Here is a 24,301-nt window from a genome sequence, read left to right as displayed (position 1 = left end):
ATGCGCTGGTGACTCTTTAAGCGGCTAGACCGACTGAAGCTCTTCTCACACTGGTCACAGTAGTAAGGCTTGTCTCCTGTATGAATGTGCTGGTGTGACTTTAAGGTGTCATATCTACTGAAGCTTTTCTCACATTGGTCACAGTGGTAGGCCTTCTCTCCTGTATGAATGCGCTGGTGTGTCTTTAAGCTGTCATATCTACTGAAGCTTTTCTCACATTGGTCACAGTGGTAGGGCTTCTCTCCTGTATGAATGCGCAGGTGTGTCTTTAATGGTGCAGACTGCCTGAAGCTCATTCCACAATAGTCACAGCAGTAAGGCTTCTCTCCTGTATGAATGCGCAGGTGTACCTTTAAACTGCCAGTCTCACTGAAGCTCATTCCACAATAATCACAGCAGTAAGGCTTCTCTCCTGTATGAATGCGCTGGTGTGACTTTAAGTGTACAGACTCATAGAAGCTCGTTCCACATTGGTCACAGCAGTAAGGCTTCTCTCCTGTATGAATGCGCTGGTGTTTCTGTAAGTTTCCAGATTGACGGAAGCGCATTCCACATTGGTCACAGTAGTAAGGCTTGTCTCCTGTATGAATGAGCTGGTGTGTGTTTAATTGTCCATATTGACTGAAGCTCTTCTCACACTGGTCACAGTGGTAGGGCTTCGCTCCTGTATGAATGCGCTGGTGTATCTTTAAGCTGCCAGACTGACTGAAGCTCTTCTCACACTGGTCACAGTGGTAGGGCTTCTCTCCTGTATGCATGCGCTGGTGTATTAGAAAAGCAGACTTTTTGATGAAGCTCTTCTCACATTGGTCACAGTAGTAGGGCTTATCTCCTGTATGAATGCGCTGGTGTGTCTTTAAGTCTCCAGAGCTACTGAAGTGCTTCTCACATTGGTCACAGTGGTAGGGCTTGTCTCCTGTATGAATGCGCTGGTGTTTTAGAAAAGCAGACTTATAGATGAAGCTCTTTCCACACTGGTCACAGCAGTGAGGCCTTGACTCATTCATATCGCTGCTTGTTGTTGGGGAGCAATGCAGCAATTGTACCTGGAGAAGAGAGAAGGACACCAATGAACAGTTCAGATTTAGTGCGTTTTGCATTCGGAATCTGGTCCAAGGGCGGTAATTGAAAACTGGCCAACAATGAATTAAAGAATTGTATAAAGAATTTCCCATGTTCCGTCATCTAATAATATATTCCATTACTTTTCTTATCTGTATCGAAGTCAAAATGGTGGTATCGTGACAACACTACAACATACAAAAGCAGCTTGACAAACGATATCCTTTGCGTCTAGTAGGCATGGGCCAATGTGTGATTTTGGTGGTATGTGCTATTGCAGATGTTTGTCCCTTAGTATACACATGCACGTAGGGCTGGGCGATATGACCAAAAACGTTATCGCGATAAAATTATAAAATTATTTTCATATAATTCGATATCGATAATTATCGTCGATATAATGTCCGTCAAGTTTAATTAACTTCTTATGCTGCTGCGAATGTCTCAAGTCGAGTTGATGTCGTCATCAGTCTGCGCACGTTAGCCGACAAGCGGAGTATCTCATGACAATAAATATGACACTAAAATACTCTCTTCCGCCACAATATATTGAAACGACGTCCACTGTATATCCCACACTACCATAAACGTGGCCTCAGAATTCAAAACACACACATACTCGGCACGTAAATATATAAAACAGTGTCGTGCATCCGGGGTTGTCACCAGCTTGGCTGGCCGTCTGCACTAATACAATTGGCTGTATCAGAGGGTGGGAGAAGCTGGCGGGGTGGGTCCGGGTCGTTGTAAACAGCGACTCCTACAGTTCGGTCGGGGCGCCTGCTAAGCGCGGATTGGACGTGAGGGGGATAGTGTGGTCCTCCCACACGCTACGCCCTCTCAATGAGAATCCGCACTGCCAGGTGAAAAGAAGCGGTGATTGGCTGGACGTGTGTCGGAGGAAGCACGTGGTAGCCTCCACTCTCCCAGATGATCTGACTGTGGGGGGTAAGTGCGCAGCGACCAGGAAGGGACTGGGAATTGGCATACGACTAACATTGGGATGGGAGAAAATCGGAGGAAAATGGAGGGGGAAAAAGACCAAAAAAAAAAAAAAAAAAAACAGTGCCGTGCAAGCTAGTTATCCTAGCCAGCCTGTTGGTTCTAAGCGATGTATTCCATGACAATGTGCTAAATATGACACTAAAATACTCTCTTCCGCCACAATATATTGAAACGACGTCCACTGTATATCCCACACTACCATAAACGTGGCCTCAGAATTCAAAACACACACATACTCGGCACGTAAATATATAAAACAATTCCGTGCAAGCTAATTAGCCTAGCAAGCCTTGTTGTTGAGTGAGTCCTACCTCCTTCCGGGTCTCGGCCATCTCCTTCACTGATTGGTTGTTAGCTGTTGTGCGTAAGTACGTCATCACGTAACGCTGGTTGTTGTTGTGCTGAGCCGAGGCTGAACGGAGCCAAGCTTGGAAAATCGATATATCGAAACTTTGCGACCACGTTTCATGTTTATTTCGAGGAAATAATTTATCGCGATAGTTATCGTTATCGTTTTATCGCCCAGCCCTACATGCACGCACAGTATAATATGCATGTAATAAATGGTTTGCTAATAAACTTACTTGAAAAGAGACTAAGGCTCAGCTTCTTCCCCCAGGCCATCAGAACATTGAACACTAAACTCTCCACACACACAACACACATGCTGCATTCGCTCACACACAAACGGTCACTTTAAACAAAATGGAAAGGACACTTTAAAGGAACGAGGAAAGTAAAGGTCACTTTAAGGAAAGAACTGATGTGGTTCTTGTATAGTATAGTTTAGAAATAGTAAGTAAGTATAGCATAAGGATATAGAGTAAAAACTGTATATTGTATAGTAGTGTACATAGGACCCAGTGCCTTAATCCATAGCTAACATTGTATTGCACTATCTCACAGGGTTCCCACAGACATTGCTAAATGAAATTCAAGGACTTTCAAGTACTTTTCCAAGCACTATATTCATGGCGGGTTATCTCGCCAGCGTTTGGGCGCCTTAGCAGAGATTTCCTCTGGTTTTCATAGTTTTTTCGATTTTAATATTCTATACAGTCTCACGGACCTCTGTGTTATCATTGAGAGTCATTCTGAGATCTCGAGAGTGCAATGCCGGCCGAATCCTGCTAGGTGGCAGTATCGCCTACCCTTTGAAACCTAATTTCACACTGTTACATTTTATATGGTCCGGGCAGAGAATTTGGACCCGGGAGAGTGAAACGCTTCATTGGAGCAACTTGGAACGCGTCCAGCACACTTGATGCATAGTTTGTCCCATTTTATCTCAGGGACCCGATGGACATCAATACTGGAAATTGCAATCAGACAATTGGAATATTCATTTTGTAATACCTCCTAGCAAAGGTAAGGACTATATGACGTCAATCCTACTTTGATCCTACAATGATTTCACATCGATCACAACGATCATATGTAACGTACTCCAAAACGTATGCCGTTGCTGACGATGAGCATCACAAAATGACACCCCCCCCCATTTGATGCCTTCATGATGAAACATAATACCTATTATATACCTTTGATTTGGAAATAGTATCTTGTCCAGGCAAGCAACGCAAACGACTCTAGCTAAATGCACATAGCGCTCCATAACTCAGTTGTGTTCCCCGACCTCATTGGGTGTTTCGGCCATTTATCACAATACACCCTCTGCCGAGGTTGGCCCACCACAGGCTGATCAGGCCTGGGTGTGTGTTGCACGGTGGCACCACGTGTTCATTTAGCAGCCATGATGCGTCTCTACGTTTCAGCCACAGCCAGTGACTGCTCCGTTCTGCTGCATTGGCAAGTTCTTTGATTGCCTTCCGTTGGGCCTGTCCTCTGATCCCTACTTCCTCCAGGAGCCTTGTGGTGGAACTGGCTACAAAGCCTCTGCAGCCCACCTTCACATTCCAGCCCCGCCCCTCTGCTTCAGCTGCTAAGTTGGCATATCGCAGCCTCTTCCGTTCGAATGCCTCATCGATGGCTTCCTCCCATGGGACCGTCAGCTCAACAATGAAGACACACCGGCAAGATTTGGACCAGAGGACCAGGTCTGGGCGCAGGTTGGTCGCTGCAATTTCAGGTGGGAAGGTAAGCCTCTACTCTGGCTGAGGTCTACCCGCATTTCCCAATCCCGGGCTGTGTTCAGTGGGTCTGAGTTCGGAGGTGATGGCTTGGTCCGCCGTTTCTCCCCTTCCCGGATGAAGGTTGTTTTCCATGGGAAGGTAGTTTGGGCATTTAGAGGCATGGTGTTGGTGGTTACTCTCTTGTTCTCAAGTACGGCAGCCAAGCACTTCAGTACCTGGTTATGGCGCCAGGTGTATCTTCCTTGAGTTAGACTGGTCTTGCAACCCACTAAGATGTGTTTGAGGGTTGCTGGGGCTGCACACTGGAGACAGGCTGGGTCCTCTCCATACCAGAGATGTAGGTTGGTTGGCGAGGGCAGGACATCATATGTGGCTCTGATGATGAAGCTTAGCCTATTAGACTCCATGCTCCACAGTTTGTTCCACGTGATTTTCCTCGTCTCCACGCCCTCCCACTTCATCCAGCGGCCTTGCTGGGCTTGGGAGACTGCCTTGGCACACCTGGCTGCTTCCTCCTGGTGGCGCACTTCCTCCACCACCATGTGCCGCCGTTCGGTTGGAGTAGCCTTTTGCCATGTGGGTGTAGTTGCTTCCAAACCAAGGCCCCCTCTGCCATGTTGGACATGCCCCACTATATCCCGGTGTCTGAGGGCGGTCTTTGCCACTGCAACTGCTGCAGATGGCTTCCATTTCCTCCCCGTTGCTAGGGTTGGAGGAGCACCTCTGACGAATGGATCCCGGGATTCTGTGAGTCATTTCCAGCCTTGATTTGGCACATTTGTACTCCTCCACCAGGCTTGAGATTGGTAGGGAGAGGGCTCCGTTGCCATACAGGCCTATGCTGCTAAGGCCTCTCGGCAGTCCAAGCCACTTCCTCACATGTGCATTCACCAGTCTCTCCAGCCGATTGGCATGGGATAGAGTGACCTCATAGATGGTAATTGGCCACATGAGACGGGGCAGCAGTCCAAACTGAAAGCACCACAGCTTCAGCTTCCCAGGGAGAGCAGTGTTGTTGATCTGCTTGAGGCCACTGATTGTATCCTGCCTGAGTTGTTCCACCTGCTTCGAGTCTTTGAGTTCTGCGCTATACCAGCGGTCAAGGCTTTTCCAGAACTGTTGGTATTGGCTCATTGTTAACGTGGAACCTCTCATTGGCGAGCTTGCCTTTGACAATGGAGATACTGTGGGATTTGCTGGGTTTAATCTCCATTCGTGACCATTTGATGTTTTCCTGGAGTTTATCCAGCAGGCGTTTGGTGCATGCCTTTGTTGTTGTTATTGTCATCATGTCGTCCATGTACGCCCTGATTGGAGGAAGACGCAGCCCGCTCTTCAACCGTTCCCCTCCAACCACCCATCGGGATGCTCAAATAATGAGCTCCATTGCCATGGTAAACGCCAGTGGACAGATGGTGCAGCCAGCCATTATGCCTATCTCGAGGTGCTGCGAGGCAGTTGTACTGGCCTGTGCTGTAACACAGAACTGGAGGTCTTGGAAGTAGGCTTTGACCAGCCTTGTGATGCCCTCTGGGACTTGGAAGAAGTTGAACGCTGTCTACAAAATCTCATGAGGCACTGATCCGAAGGCATTGGCAAGATCTAAGAAAACCACATTCAACCACTTTCTTCTCCTTCTTGGCCGTCTGCACCTGGTGCCAGATGACATTTGTGTGTTCCAGCCATCCTGAGAAACCACTTATCCCTGCCTTCTGCACTGAGGTGTCGACAAAGTTGTTCTTCTGCAAGAATACTGAGAGCCTCTGGGCCACAACACTGAAGAATATCTTTCCTTCCACATTCAGAAGACTAATCTGGCGGAACTGGTCGATGGTTGAGGAATTCTTCTCTTTGGGAATCAGGATCCCTCCTGCCCTTCGCCATGCCTTTGGTATAATTTCTTTTTCCCATGCCACTTTCATTAGCTTCCAGAGGTACTTCAAGATGCCCGGAGTGTTCTTATAGAGCCTATATGGAACACCATTGGGCCCAGGGGCTGAGGCTGTTCTTGCCCGCTTTACTGTGCTCTCAACTTCGCTCCATTCGGGGGGCCTTGTTTCCAGCTGGTGCTCAGGTGGTTGGATTGGTGGCATGTCATCCAGAATGCTGGCTGGCACATGACTCTGGTTGTCAGAGTAAGTCTTCCTCAGGTGCTCCTCTAGTTCCCTTATGGGTACTTTGAGGGTCCCAGTTCTCCTTGACAAAGAGGTCTTTGACAAACTTGTAGGGATCTCTGTAGAAGGCGGTCCTTGTTCGCTCTTTCTTCTCGTGTTGCTTTCTCAAGCATTCTGCTCTTCGCAGTGTTGCAAGACGCTGCTTGATGTCGCCCTGTAGTGCCTCGAGTCCTTTCCTTTCCACTTCTGTGGCCTTCTTCCACTGCTTTCTCAGGCACCTTCTTTCTTTCACAAGTCTTTCGATCGCTTGTTGTCTCCTGGACTTGAGATGGGCTGATGGTTCCTTCTGTGTCCTAAGGTTCTGACTTTTCACCCCAAATCTCTCTGCTCCATAGCTGTAAATGATCTCTCCAATCTTGTCCAGCTTTCTTCCCACGCACCCTTTCAGGTCTGTGTCGGTGGTTTCCCACTCCTTTTTCTGGCAGGATTTAGGCCACAAGATTTGAGGCTTTCGTCCATTCATCTTCCTCTCTACTGCCGTCTGTGGCTGGATGGGCTCCGGACTCATGTCCGTTGGTGGATCTGTGCTTGATTGAGCTTCGTCTGGGGTTCTGATACTCTGTGGACTGTGGTGAATATCCTGCCGCTGGGCTTCACTCTACTGATTTGGCCTACCTCTGAGTAGGGATGGGTACCGAATTCGGTACTTTTGAGGTACCGAACCGAAACACGTAGGTACTACCGAGTATCGAATCAAGTGAGAAACCGGAAAAAAAAAATATCTTTTTTATAATTTTTTTTTTTATTATTTATTTTTATTTTTTTAACTTTTTTATTTTCATGTCAACGTTCACACGCATAATATATGCTTACCTACGATTTTACTTGATTCAACAACAAAGCAGTCGGAGCAATGGCAAGCCGAAAACTGTCGAAATTGTAGTTATTTGAAGTTTGGATTTTTTTTTTACGACTGAGGTAGGTAAATTAAATTTCTTGAGACAAAAGTACCGAAAAAAGGTACCGTTGGGTACCGGTATCGATTCACAGGTACCGGTATCGGTTCAAATGTGAAAGGTACCCATCCCTACCTCTGAGGAAGTAGTGGTCAATGCGAGGCCCCTCGCTAAGCTCTCTCAGGCACTTTTTCCTGCCCTGGTGGATCTTGAGACCCCTCTCTGATGTTAACTTTTTCCAGCCACAGATGCAGCTTTGTAGCTTGTGTCCTGCCAGTGCGGTTACTCCGTCAACTACTGTGCTGATCATTTGATTCGTTGTCGTTTCCGTTCCAGGGTCTGTTACCGTGTGGTCCGCCGATGAGTCATCTTCCGCCCCCGCTATCACCAATTACGTCAAATAAAAACGGGCTAGTTTGTCAATGGAGAACTTTTTGTTCTTAAATCTAAACCAATATATCCTTCACCCAGAGTGAGAATTGTGTAGTCCGCCGAGGTGGGAACGAGATTCGTTTTCTAGCCACTTCTCAGCCTTCACCATACAGCCTATATTGCACAGTGGGCCAGTGACTTTGGTGCTATTGCACAGATGTGTGTTCCGTTCCCGTTTGAACACGCACACACACACACACAGTGGGCCAGTCACTTTGGTGCTATTGCACAGATGTGTGTTCCGTTCCCGTTTGAACATGCACATACACATGTATATTTATTTTTGGAAAAAAAAGAATTGAGTTTGTTAATAAACTCTGTTACTTGAAACATTTTCACTGTGCTCCTAAATTTCTTTGTGTGCTCCTAAATTTCTTTGTGTGCTCCTAAATTTTGTCATTTAGGAGCACATGTGCTCCTTGGGAAAAGGGTTAGCGTAGAGCCCTGTATACATGATAAAATTAACAATTTTTTACATATTGGACTACAAATAGTGTCTGTCAAATGAGCCAGACTATTTTCTCCATAGCAATAATATAGAATATACAATAGATCCGCAAAGATCGTGAAATGTCGTGAAAATAGCTACATACGTTAGCTACATATCTAGTAAGCTATACAAAAAGAAGGTTTAATGTGACTAATGGCAATATTCCACCTATAAATAGCTAATGTCAAATATAAATAACGTAACGTTTTGACGTTAGCCAGCTAGCTAGCTAGTAGTACAGTGATATGTTGCCAATTGATTTCGGTCGAATAACGTTAGTGAGATTGGCCTACGTTCCGTTACATATTCATCAGTGGAGGTTTCTCCATGACAACACGTGAAACACAAATTCACTCCAAATTCATAATAATTATTAATTTACATATATATATATATATATTTTTTTATTATTATTATTATTTTTTTATTATAAATGTTTTCATCTGTAAAAAAATGCCAGTGAATTTTTTATTTTCTTCAAAAATGGCCCAAATTGACAGCTCTGAGCTCAGGCCTGCACTGCAGTAATGGCTAGCTGTCAATCAAACTGGTGCAGCGTTCCCTGCACGGGCTGACCGGGATTAAATAATAGCCACTCAAAATAGGCTATTAACGTCATCTAAGCCCGGTCCGTGCATTTAAGCTCTTGCCATTGAATGGGGGATTGAATGATTGACAGCCTTGAAATCCAATCAGAGAATGGTGCCAACTCTGCGGCTCTGCAGTTGTATACTGTTGATTGCTACGCGGAGGGGCGGTGACGTCGCTAATTCAAAATGGCGGATCTCTGCGAAAATATTATCACATTTCAAAAACTAAAATCTCACTAATAACACTTTAACTTATTGGTAAACAAACATATTGCTGAAAATATACACTATGACTGCTGTTGTGACATGGTTAGGATGTTTACTCTTGGATTTTTTTCTTTTTTTTTTAAACGCAACATTATGTCATACCAGATTCATTTATGACGTGATGTCATTTTGGGACATGTACCGACACTGTCGGGCTTAAGAGGTTAACGTCATTAAGCTAAAATATTAAGCTAAATGTTAGCTAATCGGCAGACGGACGTAACGTTAGCTCCCTACAGTGCAAGCAGGCGCTGCAGAAGAAGAGTGACTTCGGTAAACAAGGATAGATTGGGGGCTGCTAAAAAGACGACGGTCGTAAGACCAAAACATCACAGCAGTTTTAATTACTTTACATGACTATTTTGTTACCAGCTACGTGGCGGACAGACCTCTCATCGTCACTCGCCAAACCTAAAATCTGCCCGCCATTGGCACTTGCTTATTTTGTTCCCTGCTTGTATGTCATAAATGTCTTGATGAGATGAAAATGGAGGACCCTTGTGTAAACAAGACGAAAGTCTTTATCTGGTCTTCATCCTCTTAGCAGTTGTTTGTAATATTGAGCCGTACTGTATTGTACCCATTCTGCAATCTGTTAATAAAGTTTTCAATCAATCAATCAATCACCTTCAGCAAACTGAAACCTAACTTAGAATTCAGCTCAGAGCACATCTGGATGATCCAGCGGCGTTTAAATAAATGTTTTTTTGTTGCCCTAATGAGACTATTTTATTTTATTACAATTCCATTATGATTTATGTCCTTTATGTATTTAAAAAATATAATTAGACATTATAGATGGCTCTGCAATGTGGACTCTTGTCTTCCGTGTATTATTTTTCATATCGAATAGATGGAGATCGATAGGATTAAAGCACTGATATTCAGGATCTAGTCATCTTTAAAAGTCTGAATCTGGATCAGGGTTATCCTATCCTGAATTGCTTTGAAATACCGCAACAAAATCTGGCCGACAAAAAATGGGAGGATCTGATTGAGATTAAAGGTTTTAAACTACTGGGCCCTGAACACGGAGAGACCAATCCCAAGTCCTGAGGCACTTCACTTAGCAAAAGGCCTCTCCTCTGTCCTGATTCTCCTAGACCTGTCTGCAGCCTTCGACACAGTCAACCATCAGATCCTCCTCGCGTCCCTCGCAGGAATGGGAGTGACTGGCTCTGTGCTGACATGGCTGACATCATACCTTAATGACTGCTCCTACCAAGTGTCATGGAGAGGGACCCTGTCGGCCACCCGCCCCCTGAGGACTAGTGTCCCCCAGGGCTCTGTCCTTGGACCCCTTCTTTTCTCACTCTACACCAAATCTCTGGGTACCATTATCACATCTTATGCCTTCTTGTATCATTGCTATGCCAATGATACTCAACTCTTCCTCTGCTTCCCTCCCTCAGATATCCACATCTCTGAGTGGATCTCGGCCTGTCTGTCCGACATCTCCGCCTGGATGACGACCAACCACCTCAAATTGAACCTAAGCAAAACAGAATTGCTTCACCTGCCGGCCAAATCCTCCCCCCTGACAGACCATTCCATCAGTCAAGAATGTAGGTGTGGCGGCGTCCGCGACCGCCAAGAACCTTGGTGTTGTCCTTGACAACCAGTTGAACTTCTCCACTCACATTGCAGCGACAACCAGAACCTGCAGATTCCTCCTGAGCAACGTCAGAAGGAGCCGCCCCTTCCTGACAAAAGAAGCCACCAACTCCTTGTTCAATCAACAGTCATCTCCCACCTCGACTACTGCAACGCACTGCTTGCTGGCCTTCCGACCACTGCCACCAAGCCTCTTCAACTCATTCAGAACGCAGCGGCCTGCCTGATCTCAAACCTACCGAAGCCCATGTCACCCCACTTCTCAGGGACCTGCACTGGCTCCCCATTGCCGCACGAATCCGCTTCAAGGCCCTCGACCTGGCATATCATGCAGCAAAGGGAACCGCTCCCGCCTACCTCCGGTCAATGGTCTCTTAACTACACACCCTCAAGACCCCTACGCTCTGCATCTTTTGGCCGCCTCAGACCTACTCCTATCCGAGCTCCGGGGAGGGTCATCAAAGAGAAGCCGCCTATTCTCGGACCTTGCCCCACAATGGTGGAACAAACTTCCCAGTCTAGGTCTGGGCGATAAAACAATAACGATAATTATCGTGATATATTTTCCCTCGATATAAATATGAAACGTGGTCAAATAATAAAAATATTTAAATTCTTTTTTTTTGTATTGTGGCCTGCAACAGGGCAGCATTAGAACCAGAGACAGTGGACAGACTTGTCTTTCTTGCCCGCAACTTAAAGTAATGGCTTTGCTTGTCCAAATGACAATACTGACCAAATTGAGATTTATTTTTCTCTTGTCCATTTATTTTGTTTGCTTTCTAATTTAAAATACAGTTTGAAACTGTCTGTACACAAGACAGTAATGTGTGGTAATCAGACTTGACATTTTATTTATTTATTTCCATTGTTAACACATTGGTTGCCAGCCGGATATGACGATTTATCGCTTGGATGCCAGCATGTTAATCAATGGGAGGACGAGCACATTTGCGAACGCATAAACTATATCTTAAATTATGGCTATGCGTCTAATACACCCGTCGCTTATCAATGACTTGCTTGCAGTCAACATGTAAGAAACTGATTGTTTTTTCATCAGTACATTTCCGTTTTATACCGTTTTGAATACGAGTATAGTTTTGAAGATTTCTAGTGATTCCAGAAAAATCCGCGAAAATAGCTCTTACTGGAATACACAAAACACGTTGTCATTTTCCGGCCTATTTATGAATCGTTTTCAAATAAACGATAGATTATCGATAGTATATGTGTACTTTTATTTTTTTTTATCTTTTTTTGTTTTATTTTTTTATGTTTGTGTTTTATTATTTTTATTGTTTTTTTTTATTTTCATGTACAGTTACTTATATTACAAAAAAAAACACATTGGGACAGGGGGGGGGGGGTTCCGCCAGTTCATCTATGCCATCATCCACACCATAAGCAAGCAAAAACAAAAACAAAAACAAGCAAAAAGGAAAGCAAACCAAGACAGGCACTGTACAGTATTGCACATGCCTCGAGCCCATTCACATGTAGAAATACATTTATTTATTTTTTCTATCCTAGGTCTGTCCATACTGGCCGAACTGGGCATTGGGCCTTTAGAAGGATCCGAGAAATTTCAGCAGGAAAGTAGTCTAATAGTGGGGCCCACACCACCTGAAAGGAAGCGTCGTTGCCTCTATGCATTGCACAGTCTTTCATGGGGTAGCACACCGAAGATCTCTCTATACCACATTTGTATAGATGGAGGCTTATCCTTAATCCAGTTTATCAGAATGCATTTCCGGGCTGAAAGTAGAAGTTTATCAAATAGTTTGAATTGTAAGGGTGTCAAATGAATTTCCTTTGATGGGAGTCCCAGTAAGAAAGCTCCCGGATCCTTCTTTATTTTCACCTTGAAAATGTTGCTTAACTCACGTGCCACTTGGCCCCAGAACCTGGATAAACGCTTACATTCCCAAAAGTAGTGATAGTAGGTACCCAGATCTGTTTGACATTTCGAACATAAAGGAGATATTGAACAGTCCTTTTTGTTTAGTAACACAGGTGTGATGTGTAATCTGTGAAGAATTTTATATTGTGTTTCTCTTAGTCTGTTACATGTATACACCTTTTTAACTGAGTCAATGGCCTCTTGCCAGTCGTCTTCAATATATTCATTGTTAAAATCTCTTTCCCATTTGCGGAGGGATGGTAACTCCTGGGAGTCCAGTGAGTACAGCAGTGAGTAAAACGCTGAGATGAAATGTGATACCTTACTACAGTTGCATAAGAAATTCTCTGTTTTACTGTACAGTGGTGTTGGCAGCTGTAGTGAGTTAATAAAATTTCGTATTTGCAGGAAACCCAAAATGTTCTCTTGATAGGTTAAACTGTGTTTGCAATTGCTGAAACGACATCAACACACCATCTCTAAACAGATCCCCCAATACACGAAGCCCTAGTGAGTGCCAGGTCTTAAAGATGGCCAAACTGCGCCCAGGTCCAAATTCATGGTTGCTAGAGATTGGTATTAGCAATGACCTTAGGTCTCCTCTCCCTACGTAGATGGTAATCTGTCACCACACTCTGATGGAATTATAGATAATTATAGTATATGTGTACTTATGCACGTCGCTAGAGAAGCGGGCCGAAAAATCGATTATCCATGACCTGGTCAGCGCTAACGTCATACACACACACGTGAAAAAACATCTGATTAACCCAAAACTGGTAAAATAGATTCCTTACCTCAGATCAAATGTTCTGCAAAAAGATGAATCCAATTCCTGATCGCCATTCCAAATATTGATCGTGTTTATTGATCCAACGTTATAGTCTGAAACACATGATCCAAGCTGCTTCCAGCCCCGCCAGTGTATCTGGTAACACAACACTGATTTCCAGAGGTGGAAAAACCCTGGGGCGGAGTTTTTTCCCATCGACTCCAATCCAATGATGTGCATTACCATCCGGGAGACGATAGGGGACGGTATTTGCCCTTTTCGAGCTCAGAGCCATTCCCAATGATAATGTCAGGCTGGACGGATGAAAAATGAATGGATATCGCTAATAAAAGAAATAACGATTAAATAACGAGAAATCTCGTTGGCAACCAACGCATGGCGGCCAACAAGAGTTATCTCGTTGTTGGCACCCAAAGTGTTAATGCCAGTTATAAAAGTGTTATTGTTATACAGTTTGTGTTCAAGTTCTACTTCAGATTTGTGGTTTGGCAAGTAGGCCTAGTTTGTCATGTTCTGACAATAAAGAATATTCCGAACCACAATTAACCTTCTGGTTTCTTCAGCTTTCATTCAGCAGCAAAAATAGGCTTTAAACTTGACAGAAAATGATTTCATGTATATCGAGATAATTATCGATGGAGTGATTTTATCGTGATAACATTTTTGGCCATATCACCCAGCCCTACTTCCCACCACAGTTAGGACAGCCGAAACCCGTCCAATCTTTCGCGGTCGACTAAATACATACTTCTTCAATCAATATCTGAAATGATTTAATTTTTCTTTTTATAAATCTAACCCCAACTAACCTTACTGTCATGCACTTGTCCTAATATACTAACTTACACTGTAGCACTCAACACTTTGAGGAACATTGTTACTCAGCTGATAGAGTTGTACCCTTCCTGCTGAGTTGTTGTACAAAACGTATAAGTCGCTTTGGATAAAAGCGTCAGCTAAATAACACTCATTTCTGAACAGATTTTTATGAAATGTGGACATGTACTACACAAGACTTCAGGCTATGGACCCAGGGATTTTTTTCAGCCATACAAATTTTTTGGGAAATACTACTTCTGGACTACTAACTACTACAGAAAAACATGAGTAACAAGTTTTTCTACAACTCAAGTTCAGATCTATCTTACTCTATTTCATTAGCAGCACTAAAAGTTAATTGTCTTTATTGTATCAGAAACTTTAGAATGTCATCTTTAAAAAGAGACCAGGCTAATGCATGTGCTATAAGTATAGTATTTTGGTTTTCAAAAATAGTATGCAGTCCTCAAGTTCAAGTAAAAAAAATTGCCACTTTTGGGAGCGCCAGTTAAGAGGTTAACAAACTTTGCCATCTTATTTATATTGAAACATATTTTTTTATAGATTGTATAGTACATTTTGCTTGGGTAATCCACTGGAAATCCACCCCTCTGGTGGGATCAAGATCCAGTTTTTTGGGATCAAACTGATCCCACTCCTGTGTTGTCGGTTTGAACTACCGTTTTGAAGATTTGATCCAGATTAAAGCTTGGATTTGATTTTCTGATCTGATCGGATATCAAAGTGATCCTCATCCTGTTTTTTGGTTTTCAACTAACCAAAATACAAATCTGAACCAATCAGATAGTGATTAAACGTTTTGAACTCCTGGGCCCAGGAGACTCAGGCGTATAAAAGTCTATTGGATCATGTCTCCAGCACCCCCACAGCCATAGCTACAACCACTTACGTCAAGGCTCTCATCCACATTCATTAATGGTCTCCCCCCACGCTCTCTCCCATAATAATAATAATAATATCTTCAATTTATATAGCGCCTTTCAGGAGACACAAGGCGCTTAACAGCTAAGGGAGGGGGACAGGGAACAACTTAACAACAAAATAATAATCAAAAGGAAAGAAAGAAAGAAAACGAAAGAAAAAAGGGGAAATCAGGCAGTAATTTACAAATTTGGTGAAAAGGTGGGTTTTGAGTTGGGATTTGAAGGAGTGCAGGGATGTAGCACTACAGATGTTTGGAGGGAGTGAGTTCCAGAGGGTGGGTGCGGCCACAGAGAAGGCTCTGGGACCAACAGTCCGCATGTTGGTGGTGGGGATGGAGAGGAGACCGGAGTCAGAGGACCGCAGCCTCCGGGGCGGGATGTAGGGAAGGAGGAGGTCCGCTAGGTACTGAGGGGCAAGGGAGTGAAGGGCTTTGTAGGTGATGAGGAGGATCTTGAAATTGATGCAGGACTTGACTGGAAGCCAGTGGAGGTGGATGAGGGTGGGGGTGATGTGGTGCCAGGACTTGGTGCGGGTGAGAACCCTGGCAGCAGAATTTTGCACATATTGTAGCCTGTTCAGGGCATTACTGGGTAGCCCTATGAGGACAGAGTTTGCGTAGTCAAGACAGGTGACGAAAGCGTGAATGAGAGTCTCAGCTACGGAGTAGAATACCGGAAGTGTTGCAGTGGTCTATGGACAATGAATGTCTTTACACCTACATAAAGCTATCAGAGGTAGCTTCGGGTATCTGGAGAAATGTAATCTTTTATTGTGAAGAAAATTACGTCGCTGCAGTTGACCATGGAGATGGTAAAGTACTATAAATGTAAAACATTTGGCATTTTTTACAATTAATGTGGGATTGTACAACTTCAAGGCTCCTTTCGAGCACCGCTGCTGCAAGGGAAGAGCAATAAGAGGAAAACAAAGTAAACATAATTGTACTTACAGATGTTGTGGTGTACAGTCTGATGTCTGTTTCCACAAGAAGAACGTTTTGATCCAGATGTTTTTAGTAGAAAGCCTTGGTCCAGTAGAGTTCTGCCACAGAGACTTCACACTGTAAACACACAAAGCATTTGTTGAATAATCCAGGAATTTATGTGGAGTGTATCGAGGCTTGTGTTGATGACGTTAAACCTCATGCGCCGGTCGTACCACGTGACTGATTCAGGACATTTGGCGCATGATTTGAGATAATAAAGCAACGAAACGCAATAGTCTCCTATAACCTCACATTGTGTCGACTTAGGCATTTATTGAGCGTTTGTTTGCCATCTGTTCCAGCTTCTTTTTTTGTGATTGAACCAGCTAGAAAGGAGATTTTCCCTGCCTGGGAACCTTTTGATCTGACCTCTCTCCTAAGTATGCACATAGTAGGGCTGTCCCCGACTAAGGATTTGGATAGTCTACTATGATTGGACGAAATTAGCCGATAGTCGACTATAAAAAAAAAATAAAAAAAGTATAATATATATATATATATATATATATATATATATATATATATATATATATATATATATATATATATATATATATATATATTTATTTATTTTATTTTATATAAAAAAATGATCATTCCATTTGGGCTGTGGGGGTGCTTAATGTCTGAAGGAGTCGACTTAAGGCTTCTTGTCCTCTGCAAAAGCATGCAATTGGTCCACTGATGGATACATCTTGATATTTGTCTAGTCTAGTGTGTTCATTAGATGGGTGAAATCCTCTTTCTGTGCCTCTGTGCCTGTTTTCTTAGGCAGTTAGCCTCTGGTATGCGTGCCATTAGCGTTAGCCACGCTTCCAGGACTCTTTTCTTTAGGAAAGAATGATAAATAAATAAACATTTAAAAAAAAAATTATTCAACTAAGAGGTTGGCAGTCGACTACGGCTCCTTTCGACCAATTAGTTGACTATTCGACTAATAGGGGTCAGCCCTAGCACATAGTAATAACGACCTGAGCTGACCTCTCTCCTAAGTATTCACATAGTCCCCATTGGAGTCCCGATATGCCGTTTCCAGCCAAAATACAGCTCTGTGACATTGAGTAGGATATTAAAATGGAATAAAAGCAAAACCGAGTTTACCACATATATATACGTGGTTGGCCTTCAAAGGATGGCGCCCAATCACGTATATATATGACGCAGTGCGCGTGCAGTAGCCGTTTGCTGCCAGCGTTGTCATAACAGTAACACTAACGCCGTCACATCAGTTACCGCTCATTGATTCGAGCATTTCTAAACATGGCGAAACGCAAATACGACACAGACTACATTAAATATGGGTTTTCTTACATCGAAGACAAAAGAGAGGGACCAAAACCTCAGTATGCTGTGTGCAGTGAAGTGCTAGCACATGAAAGCATGAAGCCATCAAAAATGAAACGCCATTTAGAAACAAAACACTCCACTTATAATTCTTCATAATACAATGCTGTTCAGTATCCCCTGATCCGGTAATCTCTGCTACAGTTCAATTCAGATTCTTGAAACTTGATTAGCATCACCAGTTTAAACTTGTTTAAAAGGCATATATGCCTGTAATTCAAGATAAGGATGCCTTTTTATTTCATACAGTTCAATTTAGATTCTTGAATCATGATGAGCATCACCAGTTTAAACATATGCCTGTAATTCAAGATACATCTGCCTTCTGTAGTTCTCTGTAGCTCACTTGGTAAAGCATGGCACTAACAAGGCTGAGGTTGTGGGTTCGATCCCATGGGACTACATATACTGAAAATCTATGCACTTGTGTACTGTACGTTGCTATGGATAAAAGTGTCTGCTAAGAAGCTTTTTATTTTTTCATTGGGTTTGTAGCCCTAGTTGGTTGCACTTATTTATTTTTGTTTCATGTTTTTAACAGTGCATGAAGGATTGTGTATTACTGCACAAATTACACTATTATATATATTCTGTTTGGCAAAAACTAAATTAAATTCCATAAACAATCGTAACAAAAATATTAAATATTACCCATATTCACTTCTATAACAAATGTGAAAATAAAACACATTATGATCAGACAGTATCATTCTTAACACATTGTCCGCCATGCATTGTACCCATCCGGCGAAAAAATTAAATATTGATCCCAAAAACGAGTTAACTCGTTTCTGGCGCACAACGCATGGCGGGCAATAACGAGTATACTCGTTTTTGGCGCACAATGTGTTAACATTCAAATAAGGCTTCAGTAAGATTAGAACAACATGTAACTCTTGTCTTATAATAACAATCACACTAGCCAGACTCAATTTATATAGCTGGACTGATGTGGATCAGATATAAGGCTATTAGGCCTACAGCCTTTCATTAAACAGTAAATCATATTCAAGAGTTTATTCATCACATACATACCAGGGCATACAGTGAAATGCGGTTGGCCATGCCCGCTACAATTGTGCAATAAAATAGTAATAATAATAAAACGATAACTAAAAAGTTTCAAAAGAAACAGACACAAACATCTCCATACCTGTGTTACAGACATCAGATGCACAATCATTGGGTTTGGCGTCCAGTTGCTTGGTTTCACCTGATAAGCAGAACAGAACAGAACTTTACAATACACTCACGCAACCAACTAGCTACTGTAGTGAGTGTGGAACACTTGAGCTGATAGGATGAGAGCGAGACATTAGCTTGATTGATTGAAAACTTTATTAACAGATTGCAGAATGGGTACAGTACAGCTCAATACAAACAACTGCTAAAGGATGAAGACCAGAAAAATACTTTCGTCTTGTTTACATAATGGTCCTCCATTTTCAATTCATCAAGACATTTAGAGGCAAGAGAGAACATCATAAACATTTGAATCAGAAGGGGAAGAAAATGTACATTAGAGGGGGTTGGGTGGGGGAGTGTTTTTTTTTGTTTTTTGACATTTATCAGGGCCAGTTTCTAATTGCAGACACCCATAGGTTTTGATTGATTGAAAAGTTTATTAACAGATTGCAGAATGGGTACAGTACAGTACAGCTCAATACATACAATTGTTAAGGGGATGCAGACCAGAGAAAGACTTTCGTCTTGTTTACATCAGGGTCCCCCATTTTCAATTCATCATAACATATATGACACACACGACATACAGATAGACAGTACTGCTACATCTATACATTTATGACATACCAGATTTGCAAATACAGTACTGTTTGTGATACAAAAAGTGTCCAGAAAAAGAGTGTATATACATAACATTTGACGTAGAAACTGTACATTGGAGGAGGTTGGGTAGGTGGGGTGGGGTTGGGTGGGTGGGGGCTGTACATTGGAGGTGGGGGGGGGGGGGGGTTGGGTAGGGGGGGTGGGGGACACTGTACACTGTACATTGGAATACTGACCAAGCCATACTTGGTCATTTACTGTACAACTGGGTTAGGACATTTGTAGGGGTGCTCTTTGAGCGCGGTTTTGAAGGAGGGTAGGGATTCGCATAATTTTACTGGGTAGGGTGTTTCACATGATTGTGGCATAGTTGCGAAACGTGTTTAGTCCCTTGTTTGAGCCGAATCTGGGTTGGACGTGATTTGTGGAACTCCCCCTGTTGTTGTGGTCATGAACTTCACCGACCTTGTTACTCAGCTGATAGAGTTGTACCCTTCCTGCTGTCTTGTTGTACAAAACTTGTAAGTCGCTTTGGATAATTATTAATAATTTTTATGATTTTTTTTTTTGTATTATTATTATTTATTTTTTTTACACATTTGTTTCACATGTATGTGTAAGATTATATCTGTTTGTTGGTTTCCTTAAACATATATACGTGAATGAACAAGAAATAAGTATTACATTTGTTTAAAGAAATAAAAAAAAATCCTTTTCGAGTAATACACGATCACTCGAGTATAGCATGCGATCAATCGATCTGGATTATGTACATGGGTATCTTTGTGGTGTAGTGTATCTATTCTTGTAGACCAGGCCGATTGCAAGTTGCTGTACTCTGTCGTCTACTCTAAGCCATCCTAGATTGTCAAAATGGGCAGGGGTATGGTGGGGTTTTAGGAGTAAGGCCAAGCAGTAGCCTGACCAGTTTGTTTTGTGATGTTTGGAGCCTTGTTTTTAGGGCCTTTGAGGTGCTTTGGTACCATGAGGTGCAAGCATAGTCGTAGAAACCTTGCTCCTGTTAGTCTTCAAGGTATTCTTATTTACCAGAGAGGAGATCCTGTACAAAGATCGTGTTCGTTGATTGCCATTTTGTCACTCACAGGAAAGATTTGCCTCTAGGATGGAACCCAGGTAGGTAATTTCATCTTTCCTTGTGACAATATTGTCACCCGCTGTAACAGATAAGACATTGGCCTTGCTGAGTTTGCAATTTGATCCAAAGAGAATGGATTCTGTTGTGAAGGATCAGATTAAACCGAATATATATATTTATTTATGGATATATATTTAATAGTATTTGTATATCGTTTGATATCCCTTGTATATTCCTTGTACATATACACTGAATATCCCTTTGGTCTACTAACAGCCCATAATAGTTTCATTCTCTCATTGGACAAGAACAGGGGAGGAAATTAGGCCACTTTACTCGCCAATTGCGAGTATTTTTTACGTTTGGCGAGTAATTCATGAAGAGCACTCGCCAGTCTGGCGAGTACTAGTAATTACAAAACAAAACAAAAAAATCATTCTGCAATCTGCTGATTCGCTCACTGACACAAACCAAACTCTGACTCCCCCCTTGATTCCTCCCATTTGCGCCACATAATAATCAGACCATAACCAATGAACATAATCGTTGTACAGATGCGCTCTAAGCTCCTCCAATGAACACTCGTTTTCTAGAAGATGACGCCCATCTAGGGGAAGTGGACATACCACTGCGCGCAGACCTACTAACTCCTGCCACCGGCAGCCGGCTTGACAACGTAGACAAACTTACAAAAACACATGAGTGGATGAAAATAATTGCATGTAGAGTCGTCGCTTTCGGATATCGGTGCGGTCTGACATGGGGGCGAACAACAGCACGCGACGCGTCTCCTTCGAGTCGGATGAGAATGACAAGTCAACCCGCATTTCATTGTATACCTGTATGCCGTGACAATTAAAACTCTTGACTTGACTTGACTTGACTAGCTACCTAGCATGTAACAAGCTACCATAACGCGCATTCAACATAGTGGACGACTATACTGAGCGGCTTTGCTTAAATGCAGCCGAGTGACATTTTATTATTACCGGGTTTCCCAGCATATCACCACTCGCCCATATGCCCTTCACAACGGTGATGTTGTCATATTTGGCATTCAGAACACACCTGCTGAACCCCTAGCGTTGTCGATTCGGTTCCAATGTATTGTCATCTTACAGCACAAGTACAGTACAACCAGAATACATTTGGCATACAACCAGAGTGCAAATGTAACAAGTCAAGTTCAAGTTGTTTTATTTAGCTATTACATTACAGTGAAATGCTTGGTTCTTTCACTGCCCAACCCAGTATTGATTGATTGATTGAAAACTTTATTAACAGATTGCAGAATGGGTACAATACAGTACAGCTCAATACACACAATTGTTAAGGGGATGCAGACCAGATAAGGACTTTAGTCTTGTTTACATCAGGGTCCCCCATTTCAGTCCTGTTTGCTTAATGCCTTGTCCACTTCCTCCACACTCCAATATGTTATGATGAATTAAAAATGGGGGACCCTGATGTAAACAAGACGAAAGTCTTTCTCTGGTCTGCATCCCCTTAACAATTGTATGTATTGAACTGTACTGTACCCATTCTGCAATCTGTTAATAAACGTTTCAATCAATCAATCCCTTCAACCCTGCTCCTGTCAAACCTGCTCTTTCCATTCCCTCCATCATGTCCCCCCTTTCTGATGAATATTTCCTGCACTTAAGAGTCAGACACACATTCCTAGTAGTTGAGCTGTGATGAATGAAAACTTTATTTAACAGATTGCAGAATGGGTACAGTACAGTACGGCTCAATACATGCAATTGTTAAGGGGATGCAGACCAGAGAAAGACTTTCGTCTTGTTTACATCAGGGTCCCCCATTTTCAATTCATTTTCAATTCATCATTCAGTATAACCTAGACCAGCCCAACCCAGCATCTTTCACTGCCCAGTTCAGCCCAACCCAGTCCAGAATAGTTCCCTCTTTCATGTTAATATGTGATTTAATGATGTAATATTTTGAAGAGTAGAGACAGTGTGATTAATTTACTATGATTGAAAATCAATTTAGACGAAGACGTACAAAGAAGTAATTATCACAATTAGCGATTTTTTTTGTCTGGTAAAAAATCTATTTGGCTGGTAAAAAAAATCAGATACCCGCCAGTTGGCTGGTAAGCCAAAAAGTTAGTTTCCTCCCCTGGACAAGAACTTGGCGCCAGCAGCCAAGCCCCTTGGTTCAAGTTCAATCGTGCCGACGAACATGTCGTTACTAGCCCCGGTTCCGCGTAGGAATACGTCTGCCGAAATACGAATGGTACTATTTGTTCACAGCGCATATATATATGGCGCAAGTAAAGTAGAACTTCCCCTAGCCCTTAGCCCTTAGTTCTTTACCCTCCAACCTAGTGGCAAGACGTTAAGCCTCACCCACGATACACGTGTGGTGCAGTATGGTCAACTTGGCCTCAGAATGGCATTGAGACATCGTGTGGATTAATAGTTGAATTGTCATAGTTTGGCACTATACCGTCGAGTGGGACGTATTTCTATTAAGTTAATAATAGTCTATTATGTATGGTGCATCGTTCGGTTAGAGTTATAAAGTGAGCAGTACCCCCATCGTTTTCCTCGCGTTATCTAGAGTCTTAACCAGGCTGGGCAGACCACGTGTGGTGCTTTCATCCGAGGAGTTCTGGGCAAGGACGAGTGGACCTGCACATTGGATTACCTTACCCGGACGACGGCAAGCCCTACACGGCTTGGATTATCTACTTGCTTTGGGTGCTTTGATTATGCCATGGATAACAGCCAACACTGGTAAGTGTTGGAACTACCCCCGGGAGGAGTCCAGGTGAGACGGCGCTCTAACCCGAGTGAGGTCGCCTCACGTCTCTTCGTTGTGGACCGGCAGCTACCGTCTACAAGAGGGCCCAACTGTATTCATCTGTGGACCAAGGTTCTGTGGGCACCGTGTTCAGCACTCTGAATTCTCCCAAGAAATCGTTGGCCAGATGGGATATCGCCAGCGGCTCTCCTAACCCCCCCCCCCCCCCCCCCCCTACTGACTTACAACCAGCGGGACCCCCTTTAGTGTATCCAGCTATAATCATTAAGTACCATCGCTATAGTTCCCTAAAGAACCAGGTTGTATACTTGCTTCCTGCGTAACCAGAGATTGGACATTCAATGTTGATTTGCCTACGAATACTCATTTGCCTTACAAGTGCATTCAAATCATAAATGTCATTACGTGAACGTTGTATATACCCTTTGCTATATATTAAAGATTCGACGGATACATTTGTGTGGACTTGGTTTCATCAGGTGGGAAAGTGTTCATCATATCTATATCATGTACTGTGTGGCCAGTAGTTAAAGTACATAAAGCGGTAGTGGTTTAATGATACCATACTTATCAATACAGTCAGGGAATTGTACCCCTCAGTTACAATTGGTCCTTCGAGCCGGAGGGTAACTAGTGTAATATTAATATAGTGTTATTAATATTGAAATGGCCTATGATGAACACTCCACGAAACGGTCCTCCTAACGTAGAACGCCCGCGGCGCAGACGACAGCCACCTCCGTACTTAGAGGATTACGCTGTCAGTCAACTACCTAGCCTTCTACAAACGGTAAACGCGGTAAAAGTAGAAAGTAAAATTATGTCTGACCTTAACGACCAGGTTACCCCGACCACAGAGGCCCTAGTGGGTTCTAATGTAACTGACCAAGCTCACGGTGGGGACCAGGAGGGAGCTGACATGCCTTTACCCCCCGCCAATACCGAAGAAGTAGTCCCCGACCAGCCCCGGGAGGAAGACAACCATACAGAGAGAGAACTCTGCACGGAAGAAGAGGAGGAGAGCGCAGAGGAAATAGAGCTCCAGGACTCCCCAACGAGTACCGCCAGGAGCGGCTCACCTCTACAACCGTCTTCCCCCAGCGAAGCGGAGAGGATGCTGTCACAGGCGTTCCTCGTCAGCCTGACAGCCTCTACCGAACGCGATCGACTCCAGGGTGAACGCGATCGACTTCAGGGTGAACGCGATCGACTCCA

The 24,301-nt window shown here is 43.2% G+C and overlaps 1 long non-coding RNA gene across 1 annotated transcript; it reads right to left on the bottom strand.

The window, feature by feature from the left end:
* Positions 1–922: 922 nt before the first annotated feature.
* Positions 923–18,626, bottom strand: LOC311241304. Its single transcript, XR_014620523.1, has 3 exons — positions 18,566–18,626; positions 16,033–16,143; positions 923–1,046 (listed from the first exon to the last, which is right to left on the bottom strand). It is a non-coding gene; the product is annotated as an uncharacterized lncRNA (long non-coding RNA).
* Between the last annotated feature and the right edge of the window lie 5,675 nt (positions 18,627–24,301).

This window comes from Notolepis coatsorum (genome assembly GCF_963971535.1).
Source record: "Notolepis coatsorum genome assembly, chromosome: 15".
Lineage (NCBI taxonomy): Eukaryota > Metazoa > Chordata > Actinopteri > Aulopiformes > Paralepididae > Notolepis > Notolepis coatsorum.
This window is presented reverse-complemented; position numbering and strand designations above follow the sequence as displayed.